At 44.8% G+C, this 23,831-nt stretch overlaps 1 long non-coding RNA gene across 1 annotated transcript in view; it reads right to left on the minus strand.

Annotated features, from left to right (window-relative positions):
- Positions 1–698: 698 nt before the first annotated feature.
- The window catches only part of LOC149451402 (uncharacterized), a 32,985-nt gene continuing 9,852 nt past the window's right edge, over positions 699–23,831 (minus strand). The window contains exon 3 of the long non-coding RNA XR_016315032.1: positions 699–859. This is a non-coding gene — a long non-coding RNA (uncharacterized LOC149451402). The remainder of the gene's footprint in view (positions 860–23,831) is intronic.

Consider the following 23,831-nt stretch of genomic DNA (forward strand, 5'->3'; position numbering starts at 1 on the left):
AACAAACTCATTGACTATTTATACACTGACACTAATTGCAATTTAAAAAGCCACAGATGTGGGACATTAACCTCTGGCATTTTAACCTGTGTGTGTCACCTTGTGTGTCTGTACCAAGGCCAAACATTCCAGGGTATGTAAACTTTTGATCATGGCCATTTGGGTGATTTCTGTTATCATTATGAATTAAAAAGGAGCCAAACAACTATTTGATAATAAATGGCTTCATATGACCATCATCCTTCAATAAAAGAGCAGTTTTTGGCATGATCAGTCATATTTTCAATATCAATGCCAAAATTTCACAATTTCTGCCAGGGTTTGTAAACATTTGAGCACAACTGTATACTGCTTCAGCCTCCTGTACCTTACTTTCCAGAGAAGCTATGTTTTCCCCATTAGCTTTCTTGAGAGTCGTTACTCCAGTCATATATGCAATTCTCATTACTGCCTTAAAGGCGCCCCAAGCAACAAGGTCAGAAACTCCCTGGGTGTTTTCAATCCAATATTATGACATAACATCTGCACATTTATAAAGTACCATAGGCTCCATGAGCCAATATGGACTCATGCACCAGACAGCAGCATCAATAGATTTAGATGCCTGGAGCACAAGTTGCAGAGGGGAGTGATCAGAGATTGCCTGTGGTAAATATATTGCATGTTCTTTGTTTTTAGACTACAGTGCAACATTGTCTTGTATTTATATAATTTAATAAATGATATATGGTTTTAAGAATCCATTGTTACTGATGGAATATGTTACTGTAGAAGTCCCATATGTTGTAGAAACATTACATCATATTGTTTTTTTGAGATGTGGTTCTTTGAGGGATAGTGCCAGTTCCAATGTGAGTATCTGCAATACAAAAAGGAACTGTTATCTTGGCTGCCTTCAGACACTTTCTGTGGTTTATGCAGGGGCTGATTCAAAATTACAGAAGTGGTACAAGAATAAGTTTGTTTTATTATATAGTAATAAAAACAATTTACATGCAGGAATTTGTCATATGAAGGAGATCAAACTGAGAAATACTACTTAATATTATGTGTAGAATTGTAAGAAGCAGTATGTGCTCTGCCCAAAAAGCTGTCTGCAACATGTACAATAATTTAGCAATTTTGAAAATTTTTCTCTTTGATTTTAAATAACCTTGAATTGTGGCAGTTCACAATCCCAAGTGGTATGTTAGAAATACTAATATCAAAAGTTTATTATTTTGAACTATGCATTAATCCTGGCAAGTTTCCCATTTATGACCCAAATGTACAAAATAATTGATTCCCTGATTGCGAATTTTGCCCTAAGGGATATTATATAATAAATAGTTTTATAATCCAAATTTTTCATGAGTATGGCAGTCACAGCTTCTAAATTTGTGCAACATCATGTAGTGATATTTAGACTGTCCATAAAAAACATTTTATAGCAGTAGATTGAATACGTGGCTCTCTGAAATTAGGTTATATCTGTGCTGTAAAACCAGTGGTTCTGGAAGTAGACTTGGACCAGTTATATAAAGACATCATTATTATGACTCTTGTTGCTGTAAGTAAATAGGCAATAAGCACCTTATTGCTTGGATTTGTAATGGCTTGTAAATACCTTCTATTTTAAGAAGGCTCTGCTGTGTTTCGCAGTGGATTAATGAAGAGCTTTTTTTGGTCCTTCAACTCACCTCAACCTAACCTGTCTGATTATTCTGTATTGTAGCAAAAGTTAACTTTTGACATCTGTCTAATTTAGTAGTCTGCATTTCAGTATTTTCTAAGTAGCCAACAATATTAAACACAACATAAAAAAAGAAACATGCTGAGCAGTTTGCTGCCTTATGTAATTGTACTGCATCACCGCATGTCTTGCAGTTCTTGCTGTCTGCTGTACAACATTGTTCCGTTATACTGCTGAGCTGGAATGCAGCCAAGGCATAAGATGTGGCTGACAGTTGGCTGTTTGTGTTCACTGACCTTCAACATGTCCTCGAGCCCCTATGAAAATACTTATTTTTAATCTAAAGTGTAATAATTTCATATGCTATGCAATAGGTTTGTGGTTTCAGTATTTAACCACTTCAGCTCTCATGCCTATATACCTCATGTGGACCAGTGCTATTTTTACATTTGCACTATGGACCTGTTTATTTTGCAATAATTTTTTTTTTTTAGAGAGCAAAGTAATACACTTTTTTTGTTTGGGGGGCAGGGGATCTCTTTTTAGCAATATTCTTTTGCAAAAATGATTTTTATTTTTATTGAAAGTTAGAGACAAAATAGATGAAAACATGCATTATTTATACACATTATATATATATATATATTTTTAAAGCAGAGGCACTAGAGAATAAAACGGTGGGTGTTGACATTTTTTTACGTCACACAGTATTTGCGCAGCAATTTTTCAAACGCAAATCTTTTGGGAAAAATATACTTTTTAGAATTTGAATGCACAAAAATACAATATATTGCCGAATTGTTTGATAAAATATAAAAGATGATGTTACGCTGAGTAAATAGATACCAAACATGACATGCTTTAAAATTGCGCATGCCCGTGCAATGGCAACAAAGTCCATACATTTTTATTATCGATAGGCGATGTTTTAAAAGCCTTTACAGGTCACTAATTTATATTTACACAGGAGGTATAGTGCTAGAATTACCGCCCTTGATCTGATGTTCGTGGCGATACCTCACATGCATGGTGCAACCACTGTTTATATACCGGCACGGGGTCAATGCTTGTGTATGCAGGTGTGCACACGCATTTTTTTTAGTTATTTTGATTTTTTTTTTATCACTTTTAATACTATCCCAGGGAATTGCCATATATTCTTTTTTGAGAAATCTGGGGTCTATCAGACTTTAGATATCTCCTCTGCCCTTATAAGATTGGCATGATCAGGTGCTTTCCCAATTTACAAATGGCGCTTTTTATATCCTGCGAAACTGAAGTGATGAAATGCTCGTAGTTTCCAATTTCTTAGACTATAGAGATCATTGGAGCCATTTTGGTCTCTGGCCAGCTCTATGGTCAGCCAGCGGAACTGCCGGCTGTATTCTCAGATTCCCCCGTGAGACAGGAAAGCCCAAGAAAACTGTAGAAGGCAGCAGGAGGGGGGATGTCCCTTCCCCCTGCTCATAAAAACAATTCAGCAGCTAATTGGCCACTAGGATTGTTTTTACATGAAATCCGACCACCAGCTGAAAAAAACGATATCAGGATGATGCCTGTAGCTGCAGACATCATCCCGGTATAACCATTCAAAGTCCAGCAATGTACCAGTGCATTGCTGGTCCATGTTGGGCATATATGTAATAGCAGAGAACATGGGCATACGATGAATTGGCTCTGTGGATCAACATGACCGCAATTCATTCTTTTCTGTAATGCCCATGTTAAGGGTTAGGCCCAAAAGAGTTTTAAATTCAGAAACCGCGATAGGTTTCCATGCGAAGTGTCTGGCAAGAGCTGAATTTGGGTGGGCGGCCATGTATTGTTGTGTGTATAAATTGCCTTGGCCCACAATCAATTGATACAAATCTTCCATGAAAAACAATGGAGGGGCTAAACGCTAGTGCTGGCAGCGAACGGGGCTGATCCTGTATTTTTGTGGACGCTATACAAAGGAGGCACTAGTATAGTTCTGTTCATGATCAATATATTGATCACAAACACTAAACTAGTAATGGCGGTAATCAGCGATCTATAGCATGAGCGCGATAGTGTGCGGGCAATCTAATGCTAGCTGACCCTTGCTGGGAGGGATGCTTACTGACCCTGACGCTATCTGATGTCGCTAGTGGCAGGAATGCAGTGATCAGTGAAACATTCAATATACTGATACTGTACTAATGTCACTGGCTGGGTGACGGAGTGATCAAAGGGTTAATAGGAGCGATCAGAGGGTTAAATGTGCTAATCTAGTGCATGCATGTAAAATGTAGTGGTGCTTTTACTCGGTGCCATGTTCTCTCTTCTCTCCCTGGACGGACGGGTAGGGGGGCAGGTGCGTTAACACCCCAAAACAGGAAACGACACATGATTACGTTGCTTTGCCAAGAGCTGCTGCTGAGCTGCAAAATGTGGATAAGCGGTTGGCAAGTAGTTAAAAAAAAAAAACTCTACATTTATCAGGATAGTACAATGCTACTATAGTACAATTGTACTACTGTGTGTGGGGAGTGTTCAGGGATTTTTTTTTTTTTTTACACTTTGATTTGCAGGAGAAATAAAGATCATTTCTCCTGCAATGCAAATCTTGCTGTCAGAACCTCTCGTTCATGAACTGTCATGAATGAGTTAGTGATCTGTGATTGGCTGGAGCTGGTCACATGGTACAGGGTGCTGTGATTGGCCCCATGTATCATGTGGCAGCTGTGGGTCAATCACAGCTCACTAGGAAGAGAAGCAGAGCTGTTATGAATGACATTGATTCATAACAGCTTTGCTTACATGTGATCGCATAGCGGGCTGCGGGCCCGCTCGGGCGCACTGTGCCCCCTTGTGTTAGTTCAGCCACAGCGATGCACAGGTACGTCTCTTTGCCTGTAGCTGCCGTCTAGCCGCAGTACATTGCGGGAGGGCAGGCAGTGGTTAAAAGATGTCATATGCAGATCAAAGGTCAAACCTTTGATTTACATATGAATAAAATAGTCAATATGATGAAACAATACATTGATTAATTTTATTTTCTCAATGACACTTGCACACTATCTGCAAGTGTCATTTCAGCTGAATTTTAACACCTCCTGCTGATGTATAAAACAAAGCAGTTATTGGCTGTCATTTTCAGTATGTTAGTGGCAAGTGGAGCAGCAGAGAGGAGATTGACACAAAAGATGCTTTGTAAAAACTTTGAAAATTTTTAGAACGTAACTCTTATATTAAAAATCCTCAACTGGTCAAGATAAAAAAATATACAGGTGCTGTACAAAAAAGATGGGCTCTATCTATCTTGAAACATACTGTGCTTCACCCCTACTGCAGATGTGTGTTTACACGAAATGCGTCTAGGAGGAGCCTCTGCACGCTTTGACGCTACGCCGCCGGATCAGGAGGTCCGGCGGCCCACATTAGATCTATACTCGTCAGTGCTTTTGGGTGCTTTTACTACTGCTCGCAGCAGTCTTTTATCATATACAGTCATTTATGTATGTATAATATTGCTCAGATTTTAAACGCAATAAATTTACAGTTTATAAATACTACACTATGAGCACCTTTATTCTCCATATCTGGCACTGAGCCTCCACACCTCAGCCCCAGTGTTTTAGGCATTGCTGCAGACCTGAGGAAGTAAGCACTTTGAGACCAGATCGGTATCCTTTTCTTACACCATTGAGGGACCACCAGAGGATTCCATTACCGGGCTGTCTTTATCCGAGATCCTAGGATGCATGTGATCCAGATATGCGTTTTTTACTGTGTTTCTGGTGAGTAGGCAATCTATTCATATTACCACAACGGGAGACCGGATTACATCTACAGCGTTAGAAATTTCACTGTGGACTGAGGAATCCGTATTTTGATATTACAGTGGACATATTTTCATTTTTATTTTTCTGCAATTAAGGTTTATTTTCATATAGCGCTGAACTCCTTGTTTTGTGATACTGTGCTTTACGTAAGTATTCACCCTCCTTGGACATTTCTGCATTTTGGGGTGTAACAACTTGGAATTAAAATGTATTGTTTTCGGATATTATGTTGCTGATACACAATATTGGTTCATAATGTCAAAGTAGGAAAACTGTTTTTTTTTTACCAATACCTGAAATCTCTAGCATACTTATTGCCCCGTCTTGTAAAACTTCTAAAAGAGCTCTAGTGTAACCAGCTGTCTTCAGAAGTTACTGTATATAAGTAACTAAATTGCATAAATTTATATGAAATTAAAGTTTCACATAAACTCTATTTCATAAATCAAAGTATATCGAACTTCATCTCAGCATAAATACTTGTTTTTGAATTTAATATGAAGTCTTTTGGTACTGAGAGTGGACTTTTCCCCCTTTCTCTAAAATTCACATCTACATGCATCCCTGTGCTGATTTAAAATTGCCTAACAATGTTTTCCTATTTTACTTTACTTACCGTTTTTTGTTTCCACCAGGGGCGGACTGACCATTTGGGAACTTGGGCACTGCCTGAGGGCCCTGGGTCAGTAGGGGGCCCCATGAGATGCCCCTGGTACCTTTTTCATAGGCTTTTTTGGGTGTGGGCGAGGACACAGGGGCCCCATGATCCTCTATTGCTCGGGGGCCCCATGAGTTGTCAGTCCGCCCCTGGTTTCCACTTTATCGTTTCCCTTGAAGGCAGTGGCGACGTATCCCTAGCCACACAGATGCCTCCTGGGAAGGCAACATCACCATTATCTTCAGGGAAATCTCATACCAATACTGCAGAATCTCACAGTATTGTCACACTGCATGAGTATGCATTACCTTTTCAAAATGCCAGTAAAGGAATGAGAGGCCAGGCAGCACTCATGTGCTTTGATCAGGAAGCTGGCACATTTAGCAGTGGTAGTTAAACAATTCATTTGGCCATCCGCATAGGAATCTCCATGTACCTTACTGTGCACAAAGTGCAGAGGCAGGGGCGGACTGACCATTCGAGCACTCGAGCAGTCGAGAGCCCGGGGTCAGTAGGGGGCCCCATGAAATGCCCCTTGTACCTTTTATAGGCTTTTTTGGATGTGCTTTGAGTGTGGGCAAGGACACAGGGGCCCCATGATCCCCTATTGCCCGGGGGCCCCATGAGTTGTCACCCCGCCCCTGTGCAGAGGTACAACTCTTATTATTTCCCCTTCTGGTTGAATGTTCTTAGCCTATAGTGTTAGGCTGTTTTTTCTATTGGTTAATGTTCGTTGGTCGAATGGTCGAATGGTCTTATGGCTTTTTTATCTTAGAATCGAATGAGAAGGGAGTGTTACATTTGCCTGGCAAAAGGCAACAACATTACACACATATTACAAACATTATGGGTATTATCTGTTACTTTTGCATGAATGATGAGACATTTGCAAAGCAAATTTTTTTGTCCACTTAAGCCTGGTACACATGATGAGAATATCAGACTAATGATCATCAGTCTTGTTTTTGCATGCTAGTCTCATATAAAAAATGAAGAGATTACTAAATTTATGAAAGTTCCCGTAGGACAGAATACAACTTCGGAAGTGATGTAATGTATTCTTTTGTTTCTGAGCATGTGTGGTCTTGCTCTTCCTATTTTTTTGCGGGCAAAAATTGTACTGACTAAATGAAAATCGTACGATCTGGTATCGTATGAAAAAAATTTTCATGTTTGTCCCTTCAAATAATATCAGATGAAAGCTGTGTACTAACGATCAGATTATCGTACGATTGCTTCGAAAGCGATATTTTTCATCCGATTTTCTGATCATGTGTACTAGACTTTGGTCTGACAAAAATCCAACATTACTCTTCACCTTATGGCAGCATCAGGTTTTGAAAACGTGTTTTTCTAGCAGGGGCTTGTAAAAACTGCTGAGGACTGGTGGATAGATGGAATCAAGTACAGGGCAACTGCAGAGTAAAATCTGTTTAAATTTGCAGGAGGTGTAAAGGTACACCTAAACACACAAGTAAGGCCTTGTTCAGATGCCTACTGACACCTGTACTGCATGCAGGAGGCCTTTGTTTTGGCATCAGCGTTCACTTCCAGCTGTGTGCAGACAGCCTATAGAGGTGGATCCAGACACAGCAACTGCATGGACACAGCCACATATCAAAATTTGACAGCCATGCAGGAGCAGGTGCACAGTCCAGAATTCAGGCAGAAAACCTCTGTTAATTTGATTCTATTTATATGATGTAGAAGCATTAAGGCCTGGGTGATATTGTGTTACTCTAAGGATATAGATCCAGCAGACCTCCCTCTGTATTATTATTATTATATTATTATTATACAGTATTTATAAAGCGCCAATAGTTCGCTCAGCGCTGTACATTACAAAGGGGGACAGAACATGTGACAGAACAATACCAATACAATGCAAGACATGAGGGGATTAAGGGCCCTGCTCTTTCGAGCCTACAATCTAGGAGGGAGGGGATGGTGGCACAGGAGGAGATAGCTGTGGGGGATGGAGTGGTAGGAAGAGTGGAGGAGGTCGGCAAGTTAGCAGGGGGTGGGGTAGGCTTCCCTGAAGAGATGGGTTTTCAGGGTGCACCTAAAGGAGAGGAGAGTAGGTGTCAGGGATCGCGGCGTCCTGTCGGCCGGTGCATGCGCGCTGGCGACGGCTCACGCCGGGACACAAGCACCAGGTCCCGGCGAGCAGCGGATGACAGGACGCCGCGCATGCGCAGTGGGAGCCGCGGGCGCGCCTCGGGCGGCCAATGACAGCCCGGGGGCGCGTCCTGGGTGGCCAATGACAGTGCAGGGCGCAATATTTAAAGATGCCCTGCACTGTCACTGATCGCCGCAAGGTCTATCTGAGTTCCTGAGTCCTGTACCTGTGTTTTTGACCCTGATTGACCCTGACTACGCTGCCTTCTCCTGTAATTGACCCGGATTGTCCTGACTACTCTGCCTTCTCCTGCGTTTGACCCGGATTGTTCCTGACTATTCTGCCTTCTCCCTTCCTGACCCCCGGCTTGTTTGACCTATCTACGGACTGACTTATCCTGCTGACCCTGCGTGTGACCTGCCGATTCTCCGCCTGCCGATTCTGTACCTCGCCTACCCCACGGGACCACTACTCATGATCCATCCTGCTAGGTCCTGCCGGCCTCCTCACATCTGGCTCTCCCGGTACCAATACATCCCCGGAGGTTCCCTCTGCCACTGGAGGGCCTGCTCAGAGGTCGTGACCTGGTCCTGGTCTGTTTCAAGTCCATCCCCACCATCAGGGGCCCTGGTGAAAGCACAGACCGGGACTTAGACTCCACGCTTTGGGTAGGTCTGTCAAGTGGGCAGCCAGAGGCACCACCTGGCAGATCATAACAGTACCTTGCGGCCATGACAGAGCCAGGAAGAGGACCAGCGTCCCTAGAGGATATATGCCAGCACCTGGCGACTCTGACCCAGGCCGTCCAGAACTTTCACAGCCGCTGCACCCGTCTTGAGGACCGCATGGAGAAGTTAGCCACCCAGACTCCCCCTGCTCCAAGTTCTGCAACTGCGGAGTCACCCGCTACTCCAGCATCCGGAGCAGTTGCTGCACCCCTAGCTCCCGAACCCCGCGTTCCCCTGCCGGAACGATTCCGTGGAGACCGGGCCTTCCGGAACGCGTGCACTTTATTTTTTGACCTGCAGCCCCGCACATTCACCGCCGAGACCGTCAAGGTGGGGTTTATAATCTCTCTCCTTCAGGATGAGCCCCAGGATTGGCCTCACCGCCTGATGGAGAAGCGCGACCCCCATCTTGATTCCGTGACTGAGTTATTTCAGGCCATGGCCGTCCTATATGACGACCCCCAGCGGGCTGCCTCCGCAGAGGCTACTCTATACTCTCTGCGGCAAGGCCGCTGGGCAGCCGAAGAGTATGCGTCCGATTTTAGGCGTTGGATGGGAGATACCAGATGGAACGATGCGGCATTATGTCACCAGTTCCGCATCGGGCTGTCCGAGTCACTAAAAGACGAATTAGCACGAGTAGGACTACCTGACTCTTTTGAGAAACTGATAGAGTTGGCCATCCAAATTGACCGCAGACTGAGAGAGCGTCGCCTGGAAAGGAGCAGCCAGGGTCAAAGGGTGGCATGGATTCCACCGAGAGAAGCAGCTCCAACCCCAGGGAACCATACCCGGAGCACGGAAGCAGGAGACACCTCGGAACCCATGCAACTGGGACTGGCCCGTTCCACTTTATCGGCCGAGGAACGTCAGAGGAGACGATCGCAGAACCTATGTCTGTACTGTGGGGAAGCTGGTCACCAGGTGCGCTCCTGTCCTGCAAAAATGAGTAAGTCCGCTTCCTGTTGTTTTCCTTTACCTACAGAAAGGGGTGATCAATCTAGTTACCTGGCAATACCTGTGTCTTTACAGCTCCCCGGAGGAACCCTGTCGGTGACCGCAATCATTGATTCGGGAGCATGTAGTTGTTTCATCGATCTTACTTTTGCTCACCGGCAAAGAATTCCCCTCCAGACCAAAGAAAGGGGGTTTAACATCTTCCTGGCAGACGGGTCTAGCATAAAGTCGGGAGTGGTGGATCAGGAGACGCCCCCTATTTTTACCACGATGGCTGACCATCATCAGGAGTTCCTCCGTCTGGATGCCATCACATCCCCCCTTTTCCCAATCATTCTGGGGCTTCCTTGGCTGCGGGCCCATAACCCCCAGGTTGATTGGGAGAAGGGAGTGGTTCAATTTCGGTCACCATACTGCCGGGATCACTGCCACGTCCCAGGGCCCGTGCCTCCCCGGTTTCTTCTGTGCATGGATGGTGATACGGATCTTTCTCAGGTTATCCCTCCGGCCTACCACAATTTCCTAGACGTGTTCAGTAAGCAAGGAGCAGACATTCTTCCCCCGCACCGTTCATACGATTGCCCCATAGACCTCCTACCCGGATCTGAGATTTCGTTTGGTCGCATTTTCCCTTTATCTGAACTAGAATCAGGAGTTTTGAGGGAGTATATTGATGACAATCTGCGGAAGGGATTTATTCGCCCATCCACGTCCCCGGCTGGGGCTGGGTTGTTTTTTTGTAGAAAAGAAAGACAAATCGTTATGGCCCTGTATTGACTACCGTGACCTGAATAAGATCACAGTAAAAAAATCGCTATCCGTTACCCCTAGCTCCTCCAGAGGTTAGGGTCAGCAGCGATTTTTACTAAATTAGACCTGCGGGGGGCATATAACCTTGTTCGTATCAGGGAGGGGGATGAATGGAAGACAGCCTTTCGTACGAGATTCGGTCATTTCGATTATTTGGTGATGCCGTTCGGGCTCTGTAACACACCGGCCACCTTCCAACACTTTATCAATGACGTCTTTCGTGATTTCCTCGATGTCTTCGTGGTTGTCTACCTAGATGACATCCTGATATTTTCACCCTCACTGGAGGCTCATAGGGAGCACGTGGCAAGGGTCTTAGCACTGTTTACGCCAACACGGGCTTTACGCCAAAGCAGAAAAATGCTGTTTTGAACAGTGTAAAATCACGTTCTTGGGACTGGTCCTCTCTCCCGCGGGGTTCGCGATGGATCCCCAGAAAGTCACGGTGATCTTAGATTGGCCAACACCCACCGATAAGAGGGGGTACAGCGTTTCATTGGATTCGCAAACTTTTATAGAAAGTTTGTCAGGAACTTCTCAGGACTGGTCTCCCCAATCACGCAACTGACTAAACAAGGGATCCGTTTTAAATGGACTCCCGAAGCTCAGACCGCGTTCGACACGCTCAAGAAATTGTTTACTTCTGCTCCCATTCTCTGCCATCCAGATTCTTCTCTTCCATATGTTTTGGAAGTGGACGCCTCTGAAAACGCGGTAGGAGCGATTCTTTCCCAAAGGAGTGGTACCAAGGAGCTACTGCATCCTGTGGCGTTTTTCTCCAGGAAGTTGACTCCGGCGGAGCGCAATTACGATATTGGAGATCGGGAACTCCTGGCCATCAAGTCTGCTCTAGAAGAATGGAGGTATCTCCCGGAAGGAGCCACACACCCAATCCTAATATTCACGGATCACAAGAACCTCGAGTATTTAAGGACGGTGAAATGACTGAGACCACGCCAGGCGAGATGGGCTCTTTTCTTCTCTCGGTTTACCTTTCATATAACGTACCGACCTGGGTCTAAGAATACGAAACCAGACGCTCTGTCCTGCATGTTTGAGGACCTCGACGATACAGTGTTACCTGACACAATTTTGCCATCCAGAAGCTTCCTCGCCCTGCAAACGGAACTTCGCTCCAGACTGATTGACGCTTCAGTTGGACTGCCAGTCCCGCCTGTGTCCCCTCTCCAGAACCGCGATGGTCTGCTTTGGAAGGAAAATCGGATCATGGTGCCAGAAGGAGTTCAAACTTTGGTCCTGGGGCACTGCCACGACCATCCAATGGCAGGGCACTTTGGGGTGATGAAGACTCTGGAGCTACTGCAGCGCTCATTCTGGTGGCCAAACATGGTCAAGGACTGCGAGCGCTACGTCCAGACCTGTCCCACCTGCCAAAGGAACAAGCCCTCCAGAAGCAAGGCCTGGGGATTGTTGCGTCCGTTGCCGATACCCAAACGGGCCTGGCAAATGATTGTCATGGATTTTGTAGTCGGACTCCCACCATCTCAAGGCTACACTGCTATAATGGTGATCGTGGATCGCTTTTCAAAGATGGCTCATTTCGTGCCCCTGGAAAGGACCCCGTCGGCGCCAGAGACTGCACAGATATTCATTAAGGAAGTAGTGAGGCTACATGGGATTCCCGAAGACATAGTATCGGATCGGGGAGTCCAGTTCACATCAAGATTCTGGAAAGCCTTATGTGAAGCATTAGGAATCAAACTGTCACTGTCATCCGCTTACCATCCACAGACCAACGGGCAAACGGAAAGGACCAATCAAACGTTGGAACAGTACCTAAGGGCGACTGGCTAACACTGTTGCCTTCTGCAGAGTTCGCCTATAATAACTCGAACCACTCAGTTACGGGACAATCACCGTTTTTTACCAATTCGGATATCATCCTACATTTCTCCCTGACCTAATGCCCGAAAATCCGGTGCCAGCATCTCAAGATGTCTTGCATTTCTTCTCTGTCAATAACAAGACGATTCAGGAGGCCATCACTAAAGCCCAAGAAGACAGTAAAAAGGCGTTCGACAGTCCTTCAAGGAAGCTAGGACCGAAGTACCTTGGTCCGTTTCCAATTAAACGGGTAATCAATGAAGTGGCCTACGAACTCGAGCTCCCGGAATCTTTCAAAATACACCCTGTGTTCCATGTCTCTCTCCTGAAACCATCCAGACCAGATTCCTTCCCGGATCGCCAATCCAGACCTCCCTAGGCAGTCACCATATGTGAACAAGAGGAATATGAGGTAGAAACTATTCTCAGTTGCTGAAAGAGGGGGGGGGCAGATGCAGTTCCTGATAAAATGGAAGGGTTATGGCCCTGAGGAGAACTCTTGGGAACCCATCCAGAATGTTCACGCCCCCAGGCTTATCCGGGAGTTTTTCGTGGCCACCCGTGGTGGAAAGATCGGTGGGGCTCCCGGAGGGTGCCCATAGGGGGGGGCAATGTCAGGGATCGTGGCGTCCTGTCGGCCGGCGCATGCGCGCTGGCGACGGCTCACGCTGGGACACAAGCACCAGGTCCCGGCGACCCGCGGATGACAGGACGCCGCGCATGCACAGTGGGAGCCGCGGGCGTGCCTCGGGCGGCCAATGACAGCCCGGGGCCGCGTCCTGGGCGGCCAATGACAGTGCAGGGCGCAATATTTAAAGATGCCCTGCACTGTCACTGATCGCCGCAAGGTCTATCTGAGTTCCTGAGTCCTGTACCTGTGTTTTTGACCCTGATTGACCCTGACTACGCTGCCTTCTCCTGTAATTGACCCGGATTGTCCTGACTACTCTGCCTTCTCCTGCGTTTGACCCGGATTGTTCCTGACTACTCTGCCTTCTCCCTTCCTGACCCCCGGCTCGTTTGACCTATCTACGGACTGACTTATCCTGCTGACCCTGCGTGTGACCTGCCGATTCTCCGCCTGCCGATTCTGTACCTCGCCTACCCCACGGGACCACTACTCGTGATCCATCCTGCTAGGTCCTGCCGGCCTCCTCACATCTGGCTCTCCCGGTACCAATACATCCCCGGAGGTTCTCTCTGCCACTGGTGGGCCTGCTCAGAGGTCGTGACCTGGTCCTGGTCTGTTTCAAGTCCATCCCCACCATCAGGGGCCCTGGTGAAAGCACAGACCGGGACTTAGACTCCACGCTTTGGGTAGGTCTGTCAAGTGGGCAGCCAGAGGTACCACCTGGCGGATCATAACTAGAGATGAGCGAAGAAATGAAAAATTCGATTCGGCTGATTCGGCGAATTCCAGTGTGAAATTCGATTCGATGCGAATTTCTTCGCTACGAAGATGACTTATTTAAAGGGTTTCTAGGCTTCAGAGAGCCTTTAAATTAGTGCAGAACACTGTACCTTTAATTTAAATGCCCTTGGAGATGAGGAAGGAGAAGGAGAAGGAGAAGGATGAGAAGAAGGAGAAGGAGAAGGATGAGAAGAAGGAGAAGGATGAGAAGAAGGAGAAGGAGAAGGATGAGAAGAAGGAGAAGGATGAGAAGAAGGAGAAGGATGAGAAGAAGGAGAAGGAGAAGGAGAAGGATGAGAAGAAGGAGAAGGAGAAGGATGAGAAGAAGGAGAAGGAGAAGGATGAGAAGAAGGAGAAGGATGAGAAGGAGAAGGATGAGAAGAAGAAGGATGAGAAGAAGGAGAAGGATGAGAAGAAGGAGAAGGATGAGAAGAAGGAGAAGGAGAAGGATGAGAAGAAAGAGAAGGATGAGAAGAAGAAGGATGAGAAGAAGGAGAAGGATGAGAAGAAGAAGGATGAGAAGAAGGAAAAGGATGAGAAGAAGAAGGATGAGAAGAAGGAGAAGGATGAGAAGAAGGAGAATGATGAGAAGAAGGAGAAGGATGATAAGAAGGAGAAGGAAGAGAAGAAGGAGAAGGAGAAGGATGAGAAGAAGGAGAAGGATGAGAAGAAGGAGAAGGATGAGAAGAAGGAGAAGGAGAAGGATGAGAAGAAGGAGAAGGAGAAGGATGAGAAGAAGGAGAAGGATGAGAAGAAGAAGGATGAGAAGAAGGATGAGAAGAAGGAGGAGAAGGATGAGAAGAAGGAGAAGGATGAGAAGAAGGAGAAGGATGAGAAGAAGGAGAATGATGAGAAGAAGGAGAAGGATGAGAAGAAGGAGAAGGATGAGAAGAAGGAGAAGGATGAGAAGAAGGAGAAGGATGAGAAGAAGGAGAAGGATGAGAAGAAGGAGAAGGAGAAGGATGAGAAGAAAAAGGATGAGAAGAAGGAGAAGGATGAGAAGAAGGAGAAGGATGAGAAGGAGAAGGAGAAGGATGAGAAGAAGGAGAAGGATGAGAAGAAGGAGAAGGATGAGAAGAAGGAGAAGGATGAGAAGAAGGAGAAGGAGAAGCAGAAGAAGAAGGATGAGAAGAAGGAGAAGGAGAAGGATGAGAAGAAGGAGAAGGAGAAGGATGAGAAGAAGGAGAAGGATGAGAAGAAGGATGAGCAGAAGGAGAAGGATGAGAAGAAGGAGAAGGATGAGAAGAAGGAGAAGGATGAGAAGAAGGATGAGAAGAAGGATGAGAAGAAGGAGAAGGATGAGAAGAAGGACAGTTCTGTGACAGTTTCTGTCTATTTCTGACAGTTCTGGGACATTCACTCCATACAGCGGTTTCAACCGCTGTATGGAGGGAATGTCATAGAACTGTCAGAAATAGACTATTAATGACAGTTCTGGGACTGTCCTTCCATGCAGCGTTTGAAACATTGTATGTATTTGTTTCCATAAATGGATCCATTTATGGAAACAAATACATACAATGTTTCAACCGCTGTATGGAAGGACAGTCCCACAACTGTCATTAATAGTCTATTTCTGACAGTTCCATGACATTCCCTCCATACAGCGGTTAAAACAGCTGTATGCAGTGAATGTCCCAGAACTGTCATAAATAGTCTATTTCTGACAGTTCTGGGACATTCACTCCATACAGCTGTTTTAACCGCTGTATGGAGGGAATGTCATGGAACTGTCAGAAATAGACTATTAATGACAGTTCTGGGACTGTCCTTCCATGCAGCGGTTGAAACATTGTATGTATTTGTTTCCATAAATGGATCCATTTATGGAAACAAATACATACAATGTTTCAACCGCTGTATGGAAGGACAGTCCCAGAACTGTCATTAATAGTCTATTTCTGACAGTTCCATGACATTCCCTCCATACAGCGGTTAAAACAGCTGTATGCAGTGAATGTCCCAGAACTGTCATAAATAGTCTATTTCTGATAGATCTGGGACATTCACTCCATACAGCTGTTTTAACCGCTGTATGGAGGGAATGTCATGGAACTGTCAGAAATAGACTATTAATGACAGTTGTGGAACTGTCCTTCCATACAGCGGTTGAAACATTGTATGTATTTGTTTCCATAAATGGATCCATTTATGGAAACAAATACATACAATGTTTCAACCGCTGTATGGAAGGACAGTCCCACAACTGTCATTAATAGTCTATTTCTGACAGTTCCATGACATTCCCTCCATACAGCGGTTAAAACAGCTGTATGCAGTGAATGTCCCAGAACTGTCATAAATAGTCTATTTCTGACAGTTCTGGGACATTCACTCCATACAGCTGTTTTAACCGCTGTATGGAGGGAATGTCATGGAACTGTCAGAAATAGACTATTAATGACAGTTCTGGGACTGTCCTTCCATGCAGCGGTTGAAACATTGTATGTATTTGTTTCCATAAATGGATCCATTTATGGAAACAAATACATACAATGTTTCAACCGCTGTATGGAAGGACAGTCCCACAACTGTCATTAATAGTCTATTTCTGACAGTTCCATGACATTCCCTCCATACAGCGGTTAAAACAGCTGTATGCAGTGAATGTCCCAGAACTGTCATAAATAGTCTATTTCTGATAGATCTGGGACATTCACTCCATACAGCTGTTTTAACCGCTGTATGGAGGGAATGTCATGGAACTGTCAGAAATAGACTATTAATGACAGTTGTGGGACTGTCCTTCCATACAGCGGTTGAAACATTGTATGTATTTGTTTCCATAAATGGATCCATTTATGGAAACAAATACATACAATGTTTCAACCGCTGTATGGAAGGACAGTCCCACAACTGTCATTAATAGTCTATTTCTGACAGTTCCATGACATTCCCTCCATACAGCGGTTAAAACAGCTGTATGCAGTGAATGTCCCAGAACTGTCATAAATAGTCTATTTCTGACAGTTCTGGGACATTCACTCCATACAGCGGTTTCCGGCAAAAAGTGTATGTGCAGAGTTCCTCTATTCTGCAGATACACTTAGAGGAGCTCTGCAGATACACTTAGAGGAGCTCTGCACATACACTTTTTCCCGGTTTGGAATTATTCTTATTTTCATCCTACTTCTTCTTCTTCTTCTTCATCCTCATCCTCATCCTCTTCTTCTTCTGAGGATGAGGATGAGGATGAAGAAGAAGAAGAAGAAGTAGGATGAAAATAAGATTAATTCCAAGCCGGCAAAAAGTGTATGTGCAGAGCTCCTCTAAGTGTATCTGCAGAGCTCCTCTAAGTGTATCTGCAGAATAGAGGAACTCTGCACATACACTTTTTGCCGGCTTGGAATTATTCTTCTTTTCATCCTACTTCTTCTTCTTCTTCATCCTCATCCTCAGAAGATGAGGATGAGGATGAGGATGAGGAAGAAGAAGAAGAAGAAGAAGAAGAAGAAGAAGAAGAAGAAGAAGAAGAAGAAGAAGAAGAAGAAGAAGAAGAAGAAGAAGAAGAAGAAGAAGAAGAAGAAGAAGAAGAAGAAGAAGAAGAAGAAGAAGAAGAAGAAGAAGAAGAAGAAGAAGAAGAAGAAGAAGAAGAAGAAGAAGAAGAAGAAGAAGAAGAAGAAGAAGAAGAAGAAGAAGAAGAAGAAGAAGAAGAAGAAGAAGAAGAAGAAGAAGAAGAAGAAGAAGAAGAAGAAGAAGAAGAAGAAGAAGAAGAAGAAGAAGAAGAAGAAGAAGAAGTATAATGAAAAGAAGAATAATTCCATGCCGGCAAAAAGTGTATGTGCAGAGTTCCTCTATTTCTGACAGTTCTCTCACAGCTTCTTCACATGTACAGCGGTTGAAATATCTGTATCCTAAATGGAAACTAATAGATACAAATTGTATCTATTAGTTTCCATTTAGGATACAGATGTTTCAACCGCTGTACATGTGAAGAAGCTGTGAGAGAACTGTCAGAAATAGAGGAACTCTGCACATACACTTTTTGCCGGCTTGGAATTATTCTTCTTTTCATCCTACTTCTTCTTCTTCTTCTTCTTCTTCTTCTTCTTCTTCTTCTTCTTCATCCTCATCCTCATCCTCTTCTTCTGAGGATGAAGAAGAAGAAGAAGTAGGATGAAAAGAAGAATAATTCCAAGCCGGCAAAAAGTGTATGTGCAGAGTTCCTCTATTTCTGACAGTTCTCTCACAACTTCTTCACATGTACAGTGGTTGAAACATCTGTATCCTAAATGTAAACTAATAGATACAATGTTTCAACCGCTAAACATGTGTTCCTTCTGTCAGAGAACTGTCAGAAATAGCGGAGCTCACTGCAGGGACACTTTTGCCGGCTGATCGGGAAATGTTCGATTCGCGCACCCGAAGTAGGCAAAATTTCGGTTTCGACACGAATCGAATATTTCCTGAAATTCGACTCGAATTCCGGTTCGCCTAGTTCGATTCGCTCATCTCTAATCATAACAGTAAGTGATAATCTGATGGGTTGGGGCAGGGAGTTCCAGAGGATGGGTGACACCCTGGAGAAGTCCCGGAGGCGGGCATGGGAGGAGGAGACCAGGGAACTAGAGAGAAGGATGTCTTGTGAGGAGCGCAGTGTGCGTGCTCGGCGGTAGTGTTAGGATTTTGAATTTGATCCGTTGCGCAATCGGAAGCCAGTGGAGGGATTGGCAGAGGGGGGTGGCGGAAACGGAGCAGTTGGAAAGGTGAATGAGTCTGGCAGCCGTATTCAGGATCGACTGAAGCGGGGATAGCCAGGGGCGAGGCAGGCCAGTGAGGAGGGAATTGCAGTAGTCGAGTCGTGATATGATGAGGGAGTGGATGAGCTGTTTAGTGGTTTCTGGAGTTAGGAACGCGCGTATTTTGGTGATGTTGCTGAGGTGGAGTCTGCACGAGTTTGTTAAAGTTTGGACTTGGGGCTGGAAGGATAGGTTGGAGTCCAGAATGACACCAAGTACTCTGGCCAGCGGGGCGGGTTTGATGGTGGCGTTGTTGGATGTGATGGAGAAGTCAATGGGGGGTGGTGTCCGGGCTGGGGGGAAGACAAGAAACTCGGTTTTGGAGAGGTTCAGTTTAAGGAAGTGGAGCGACATCCAGTCTGATATGTCGCTCAGTAGGTGTGTGATTCGGGCGGAGACCGAGGGGGTGAGGTGGGGGGTTGAGAGATAGATTTGTGTGTCGTCGGCATAGAGGTGGTAGTTGAAGCTGTGAGAGTGTATGAGTTGGCCAAGGGAGGAGGTGTACATGGAGAAGACAAGGGGCCCGAGGACAGAGCCTTGAGGGACCCCAACAGAGAGGGGGAGTGAGGGGGAGGTAGTAGCATTATAGGTAACGCTGAAAGAGCGTTGTGACAGGTAGGATGAGAGCCAGGAGAGAGCAGAATCTCTAAAGCCGAGGGAGTGTATTTTTTTGAGGAGAAGGGGGTGGTCGACTGTGTTGAAGGCCGCAGAGAGGTCAAGGAGTAGGAGCACTGAATAGTGGCCATTAGCTTTGGTGGTTAGCAGGTCATTGGAGAGTTTGAGTAAGGCCATTTCGGTGGAGTGTAGGGGACGGAAGCCGGACTGTAGGGGACCGAGGAGGTTGTTGTCGTTGAGGTGAGAGCATAGGCGGGTGTAGACTAGGTGCTCAAGGAGTTTAGCTGTAAATGGGAGCAGGGAGATGGGTCTGAGGTTGTTCGGGTCATTGGGGTCCAGGGAGGGCTTTTTAAGTATGGTGGTGATGTGTGCATGTTTCAGAGGGGAGGGGAAAGTGCCAGAGGAGAGGGAGAGATTGAAGATGTGCGTGAGGGAGCATAGGATGGAGGGGGAGGGAGGTTGTAGGAGTTGTGAGGCGATAGGGTCGAGGGGGCAGGTGGTGAGGCAGGCATCAGAGAGGACCTTGGAGACTTCCTCAATGGTAGTAAGGTCAAAGGTGCGGAGTGTTGGGGGAGCTTCAGTATGAGGAATGTAGGGTGGGGTGGAAGTGGAGGTCAGAGCAGTGGTGGGGAGAGAGGTGATGAGGGGGTAGCTGAGTGAGGGGGAACGGGGTTGGAGGGAGTTTGAGTATTAAACCTTGTCAAAATAATTTCCCCCTTGGACTGGGGTATACGTGATCTAATGCAAATAAGAAATGACTGATGTGTCTAAATGATGTTTTAAGCCAACATACCAGCACCTGACCACTCTTAGTTTCAATCAGATGGTGCTAGATCTGCTTTTTATATTGTGCTGCTTTTAACATTGGCGAGCCAAAATGCCAACACAACCCTTGGCCTTAACAATGCTCTGTCATATAAGTCCTTATAAAATGTTATTTTATTTCAGGTACTTATATAGCGCCATCAATTTAAGCAGTGCTTTACATATATATTGTACATTCACATCAGTCCCTAACCCTCAAGGGGAGTACAATCTAAGGTCCCTAAGTTACATTCATCCACACACTTACTAGGGCCAATTTAGACAGGATCAAATTGACCTACCAGCATGTCTTTGGAGTGTAGGAAGAAACCGGAGTACCTGGAGGAAACCCACACAGGCAGAACATGCAAACTCCAGGCAGGTGGTGCTGTGGTTGGGATTCGAACCAACGACCCTAGTACTGCCAGGTAGAAGTGCTAACCATTTAGCCAATGTGCTGCCCCATGGCTTAATGTATAGTTATTGTTTGTTATTATATGTATCTTATTATTTGTTTATATTTGTGATTTTTTGGAGCTAATATGACATTTTTGTGTTTATTTTGATTCCTAGGTACATTAAGTTATGCTGCTGTTTGACAGCTTTTGGTGTTTGTTTCCATAAGAGACTGCATGTGTGATTGTCAGTGGTTTGTTGTCCATACAAGGTCCACTCCCATGGTTCATCAGCTGGCTGCGTTTTTGGATCTCTTTTATGGACTGTCCTTATATTCGTGCTCAAGTTTCCTGGTGGAATGTGGTGATGGTGTCATCTTTGTGCGCCAGTACGTGGTATGTGATGATGTCACCTATCGCCTGTATTGACGGTGGGAAAATATCAGATCAGTATGGCGGGTGATGGAAATATTATGAGTGGTTGACCCAAAACGGTCTTTTCTCTAGGCTCCTGCCCCTGGAGTGCATTTTGCACTGTATGCTGTTAATAGCTGCTATCCATTATTGGGTAGATCCTTTTACATATGGAACTCACATTTTGTTCCCCCTTTTCCCTTTACCTAGCTCTAATATTGTTTTTCTTTTTGTTTTTCTTACTTTCTTGACAGGAATATTTGATTCATTGAGTTTTGGGTTGTGTCATCTATTTGGTATCCCAACTGGTAGACAAACTTACTTCCCTTTTTTAGGATCTTTCATTTCTGGGGTACCATTAGGATAGTTTCTCTCTGGATTAGCTGGGGTTTTTTGGATGAACATTGGTTAGAGGACATGTTCCTGGATGCATATATAATTTGTTTTTTTCTTTTCTTGCCTTTATTTAAGTTTTCCAGTGCAATACAATCCTAAGATAAATCGGTACGTTCAATACACAATATATAATTGCACAACATGCTGTATTCAGATACACTACCATATGTCATCTAAAAGAGTAGAACCATACAAAATAGATATCTTTTATAAACTTGCCCCAAATTACATCACCAATCTTGTCTCCAAATATCACCCAATCCGTACTCCCCACTCCTCGCGCGACCTCCTGCTCTCCAGCTCCCTAGTCTCCTCCTCCCATGCTCGTCTCCAGGACTTCTCCAGAGCTTCCCCCATCCTCTGGAACTCTCTACCCCAATTTATCAGACTATCGCCTACTCTGCTCATTTTCAGGCAATCTCTGAGAACCTCTCTCTTCAGGGATGCCTATCCTGCCCTCAGCTAATAATGGAATCTTCTACTCTTCCAACCAGTCCATCCCCCACAGTTACTACCTTTTGTACCACTAGCCCCTCCCTCCTAGATTGTAAGCTCCAAGGAGCAGTGCCCTCCTGTCCCTGCTGTATTGAACTGTACTGTTGCTGTATTGTCTCCCGTTATATTGTAAAGTGTTGAGCAAACTGTTGGCGCTATATAAATCCTGTATAATAATAATATCTGAAAATATTCTGATGGCACTAGGCTCAGCAGCAGGATTGCCAACCCCCCGAACTGAAAATCACTGACAGGAGACTCAAAATTTGCAAACAGCACCAATTTTTTACTGGCAAAAATCATGAGATTTATTGACAGAGCCACTTTTTACTGACACTTCAAAAAATACATCAAATGGCATTTTTGAATGCAAAACAGTGCAACTATCAATATGACTAGGCCATTTTTTGCTATTATGAGCTGCACTGTTTCCACTGGTAGTTGCATGGTCATGCAACGCTGTAGTGAAACAAAGTTTTGTTCTTTTTGTCCTTGTTCACACAAATAGAGCTTTCTTTTGGTGGTATTTGATCACCTTTGGGTTTTTTATTTATTGCGCTATAAACAAAAAAGACCGAAAATTTTGAAAAAATCCAATATTTTCTCATTTCTGTTATAAAGAATATCCAATAAACTCAAATTTCATCATAAGTTTAGGCCAAAATGTATTTTGCTACATGTCTTTGGTAAAAAATCCCAATAAGTGCATATTAATTGGTCTGAGTGAAAGTTATAGCAACTATAGTCTATGACAGGGGTCCTCAAACTTTTTAAACAGGGGGTCAGTTCACGGACCTTCACACTGTTGGGGGGCTGGACTATAGTTTGAAAAAAATATGAACAAATTGCTATACACACTGCACATATCTTATTTGTAGTGCAAAAAAAACAGGAAAAAACAATACAATTTTTAAATGCACTGAACACTAACGCACTGGACACTGCAATGCAATGTACACTGTAACGCACTGGACACCCCAATGCAACGTACACTGTAACGCACTGGACACCCCAATGCACTGTACACTGTAACGCACTGGACACCTCATTGCACTGTAAACGAACGCACTGGACACTACAATGCACAGTATACTAAAGCACTGGACACCGCAATGCACTGTACACTGTAACACACTGGACACCAAAATGCACTGTACTGTGTAACGCACTGGACACCGCAATGCATTGTACACTAAAGCACTGAACACAGCAATGCATTGTACACTGTAATGCACAGGACAACAGAATGTACTGTACCCTAACACACTTGGCACCGCAATGCACTGTACTCTGTAACACACTGGACACTGCAATGCACTGGACACCAAAAAATACTGTACACTGTAACGCACTGGACACCGCAATGCACTGAACTCTCTAATGCACTTGGCACCATAATGCACTGTACTCTGTAAAGTACTGGACACTGCAATGCACTGGACACTAACGCACTGGACACCAAAATGCACTGTAGTCTGTAATGCACTGGACACCACACTGCATTGTACATTAACTCACTGAACACAGCAATGCATTGTACACTGTAATTCACTGGACACCACAATGCACTGTACTCTGTAACGCACTGGACACCTCAATGCATTGTACACTGTAACGCACAGGACAACACAATGCACTGTACACTGTAATGCATTGGACAATACAATGCACTGTACACTGTAATGCATTTGACAATACAATGCACTGTACACTAACGCATTGGACACTGCAATGCACTGTACACTGTAACGCACTGGACACTGCAATGCACTGAACTCTCTAATGCACTTGGCACCGCAATGCACTGTACTCTGTAATTCACTGGACAGCGCAATGCACTGGACACCAAAAAGCACTGTACACTGTAACGCATTGGACACCACAATGCACTGAACTCTCTAAAGCACTTGGCACCGCAATGCACTGTACACTGTAATGCACTGGACACCACAATGCACTGTACTCTG

The sequence above is a fragment of the Staurois parvus genome, unplaced genomic scaffold (genome assembly GCF_062004578.1).
Source record: "Staurois parvus isolate SC_StPar_1 unplaced genomic scaffold, SC_StPar_1.0 ptg000541l, whole genome shotgun sequence".
Classification (NCBI taxonomy): Eukaryota; Metazoa; Chordata; class Amphibia; order Anura; family Ranidae; genus Staurois; species Staurois parvus.